Genomic DNA, 4,595 nt, shown 5'->3' on the forward strand with positions numbered 1-4,595 from the left:
TGACAGGGTTGTATGGAGTTGTCCTGAGAGCCGGGCAGTTTGCTACGAACAATGATCTGTTTGAGGTTTGGCGGTTGTTTAAAGGCAAGCAGTGGAGGTGTGGGGAAGGTCTTGGTGAGGTGCTCATCCTCACTGATAATGTGTTGCAGATCATGAAGAACATGGCATAAGCATCTCCAAATCAAGATTCTTTTGAATTGCCATGGGTTGTTGTGACTTGTACAATGTGGCAACGAAGAACAGTTCTTGAAAATACAGTCACAGTGGAAGAACTGATTTCATTAACAGAAGAGTAGAAACAGGACATAGGGAAGGATGGGGCTGGGAACTGCGAAGGCAATTTTGTTGCTGTGTGAGATGTTCTAGCTGAACATGGAGGTATGTGGATGCCTTTTCTAATGAAACCTGTGTCCTCTCATTCTCAATTCATTCATGAGTGAAGTACTCAAGCAATTAAGAAAACAAATTCTTCCCTTCTTCCCAACTGTGTCGACAGAAGTAATCCTGTCACAGGAGTCTGAACTCTCGGAAAAGCCTAGTGCTGCAAGTTTTTCTCATAGCTCAGGCTCCCATAAAAGGCTTTACTTCATTGACATTTCTGAACAGATGGTGAAACTTCACCTGATTTCCAGTCATGTGATATCATAATAAGTTATTTTATTCTGTAATTTGTCAATGGCACAGTGTATATTTGCAAGTGCAAATTTGTAAGTGCAAATATTGGTATTTAAACGACCTGGTTGATTGGTGGTTTGGTGGGAGGGTTTTTTGAAAAAAGAATTGGCAAAAGCTGGTTTACGGTGATTATCATTCGGGTAATTGTTTTTCCTGAGAACACAAAATTTCAATTTTTCTATAAGATACAAAAGTTGAATACGAACTGTGAGGAAGATAGCAATTAAATTCAAGATGACATAGGCTGGGTGAATGGATGGACATGCAGTACATGAAATTTAATTCAGGTGAGTGTCATGTGATGTATTTTGTGAAAGAATAAAGATTGTCAATGTTAAAGAATTGACACAATTCTAAAATAGATGTGGGAGCAGAGAAATCTGGGGATATGTGTGCATAAATCATAAATATGGCAGGGCAATTTGAGAAGATGGTTAATTTAGCATTTGGGATCCTGAGCTTTATAAACATCTTTGTGAAATGTTTGCTAAGCAGTTGGTCTGGCTGGGAGACTGTGAATGGAATTGATTGTTCCACTATGTTTTATAACCTATGATATTATTTTATATAAACTAAACCAAATTAGTTGCTGAGGAATGATTGATTGTTAAGCCAATCATTAATGTGACTCCAGGGATGAGGGATTTCAGTTATGTGGCTACATTGAAGACACTGGGGCTGTTCTCCCCTTAGATGAAAAGGTTAAGAGATTTGATATTGGTGTTCAGAATGATGAGGGTGTTTGGAAGGATAGATAGGAAGAAACTGTTCCTGTTGGTGGACAGTTCAAAAACCAGACAACACTGATGGACAACACTGGTGGATGGAGAAAGAACCAAAAAAAAAATCACAAGGCAAATTTGTTTTACACCAACGAGTGTTCATTATCTGGAATACACTCAGATTGTGATGGAGGCAGATTCAATGTGTATTTATCTGAAAAAGAAAAGAAACGTATAGACAGAGAAAAGGTTGGGGGGATGGTGGGTGGTGTGAGGCAGGACCAGATAAGTTGATTTTACAGAGAATTGTCATGAGTGTGACAGGTTGAATAACTTCTTCTGCGCCCTATGATTCCATAAATTAACAAGTTACCTGATTCAAAGGGTATGAGTTTTACCTTGTTGGGAGAAGTTAAGTGTGCATGAGTGGACAGAATCCAGATCAAGTAGTGCTGTACCTTTAAGCTCGTTACATGTCATAAAAAAAAGACTTTTTTTTACTTATTCATCCATAGGATGTGGGTGTCACTGGCTAGACCAGCAACTATTGCCCATCTTCAATTGCCTAGAGGGCAGTTAAAAGTCAACCACAGTGCTGTGGGTCTGGAGTCACATATAGGCCAGAGAAGGTAATTTTAGCAGATGTCTGAACCAGTTGGGTTTTTCCCGCTAATGGTTTCATCAAACCCATACTTCCAGGTTATCATTGAATTCAAATTCCACCATCTGCCATGGCAGGATTCAGACCAAAGTCCCAGAATGTCCCTTTGGACTCTGGATTAATACTCCAGTGATAATACCATCACCTGTTCATTTTGTATCATTCTGCACAAAGGTAGGCAAACAGAAATTGCTGGACAATATCAACAGGTCTGGCAGCATCTGTGGAGGGAATGCAGAGTTAACGTTTCAAGTCCAGTGATCCTGAAAGAAGCCAGAAGAAGCTTTCCAGATGCAAGTGCTCCTGAAACAACCTCCATATTTCTGTTGTGCATGTCCCTGAGAATATCTCTGCTCCCAAATTATGCTCCATATTTCCTGCCTAACAATTCCCCCTCCCCCAATTAAATACTTTCCCAAACCGTCTGCTCCTATCTCTCTCCATGATTCTAGTAAAGGTGAGGGTGTTGTGATCACTATCACCAAAATGCTCTCCCAACAAGAGATCTGACACCTGACTTGGCTTGTTTGCCAAGCACCAAATCCAATATGGCTTTCCCTCTGGTCAACTTATCCACATATTGAGTCAGGAATCCTTCCTGGACACACCTGACAAAGTCTGCTCCATCTAAGCTATTTGCACAATATGAGGGAAGTTGAAGTCATCTATGACAACAAACCTGTTACTTCTGCACCTTTCCAAAATCTGCCTCCCAACCTGTTTTTCCATGTCTCTGTTGCTGTTGGGGGGTGGGAGGGGGTCTATAGAAAACTCCCAATAAAGTGACTGCTCCTTTACCCACACTGACTCTGTAGACAAACCCTCCTCAATGCCCTCCCTTTCTGCAGCTGTGACACTATCCCTGATTAGCAATACCATTCTCCCACCTCTTCCACCTCCCTGCCCATTCCTTTTGAAACATCTAAACCCCAGAACATCCAACAACCATTCCAGCCTGTGTGATATCCAAGGCTCTGTCATGGCCATGGCATTGTAGCTCCAAGTACTGATCCATGCCCTAATTCATTACCCTTATTCCGGACACTTCTTGTGTTAAAATAGACACACTTCAACCCATCACATTGACTGCAAATTTGCCCTATCAACTGTCTATCCTTCCTCACAGACTCTCTGCATACTATATTTCCAAGTTCACTCCATCCTCTGATCTGTAGCCCCAGTTCCCATCCCCCTGCCAAACTAGTTTAAACCCTCCCAAAGAGCTCTAGCAAACCTCCTGCCCAAGTATATTGGTGCCCCTCCGGTTCAGGTGCAACCCCTCCTCCTTGTACAGGTCCCACCTTTCCCAGAAGGTATCGCAATGATCCACATGTCTGAAGCCCTCTCTCCTCCACTCACCCTGCAGCCACGTGTCCAGCTGCACTCGCTCTGTGTTCCTAGCCTCACTAGCCCATAGCACTGATAAAAATCCTGAGATTACTATTCTGCTCGTCCTGCCTTTTAACTCCCGATCTAACTCCCTATATTCACTTTTCAGGTCCTCATCCCTTTTCCTAGCTATGTCATTGGTACCGATGTATGCCATGACTTCTGGCTGTTCACCCTCCCCGTTAAGAATCCTGCGGACTCGATCTGAGACATCCCTGACCCTGGCGCCCGGGAGACAGCATACCATTCCGGAGTCCTGTTCGCGACCACAAAATCTCCTATCTGTTCCTCCAATCATTGAGTCTCCTATCACAATTGCTCTCCTAATCACCCCCCTTCCTTTCTGAGCCACAGTGCCAGGCACATTGCCAGAGATCTGGCTGCTATGGCTTTCCCTTGATAGGTCTGCTCACCAACCCCTCCCCCCAACCCAATAGTATTTAAAGCAGTATACTTATTATTGAGGGGAATGGCCACAAGGGGGATCTCTGCACTGACTGCTTATTCCCTTTCCCTCTCCTGATGGTCACCCAGCTACCTTTATCCTGTAACTTAGGAGCGACTACCTCCCCTGTAACTAAAAGCCCAGAGACACGTTGGTGAAAATGGACCGGAAGAGAACTGATGAACACAATTGTGCATAGATATGAAGTGGTACCCTTTGGGAAAAATAGCACTGAGAAGCAATATTATTTAAAAAGCATTAATTTGAGGTAGTACATAAGTAGAGAAAGCTGGATATGCAATTATATAAAAGTTTGAAAATAGAGCAAGTTGTTAAAACAGTCAGGAAAGTTAAGAGTTAAGAAATATTTGGCATTGTAAACAATAAGACTGAATTTAAAAAGATGTGATGCTAAATCATTACAAGTTTCTGATTAAGCTTCAGCAGGAATAATGTGTCCAATTTTGAGCAGCGTGCTTTGGGAAGGATGTCAATATTGGAGAGATGGTACAGAGATATGTTATCAGGAACATACTAGAGATTAAAGTGTTCATCATATGAAAGGATTGCAGCTGTGTTCTTCAAAGAGCAAGGAAGGTTAGGAGAGATCTAATAGAGATTTTCACACCAATAAGGGGATTTGGTAGTACAAGCACGAAAAGACTGTTTCCCCTGGCAACTGAGTCTGCAATCAGAGAGTATA

The sequence above is a fragment of the Chiloscyllium plagiosum genome, chromosome 1, assembly GCF_004010195.1.
Source record: "Chiloscyllium plagiosum isolate BGI_BamShark_2017 chromosome 1, ASM401019v2, whole genome shotgun sequence".
Taxonomy (NCBI): domain Eukaryota; kingdom Metazoa; phylum Chordata; class Chondrichthyes; order Orectolobiformes; family Hemiscylliidae; genus Chiloscyllium; species Chiloscyllium plagiosum.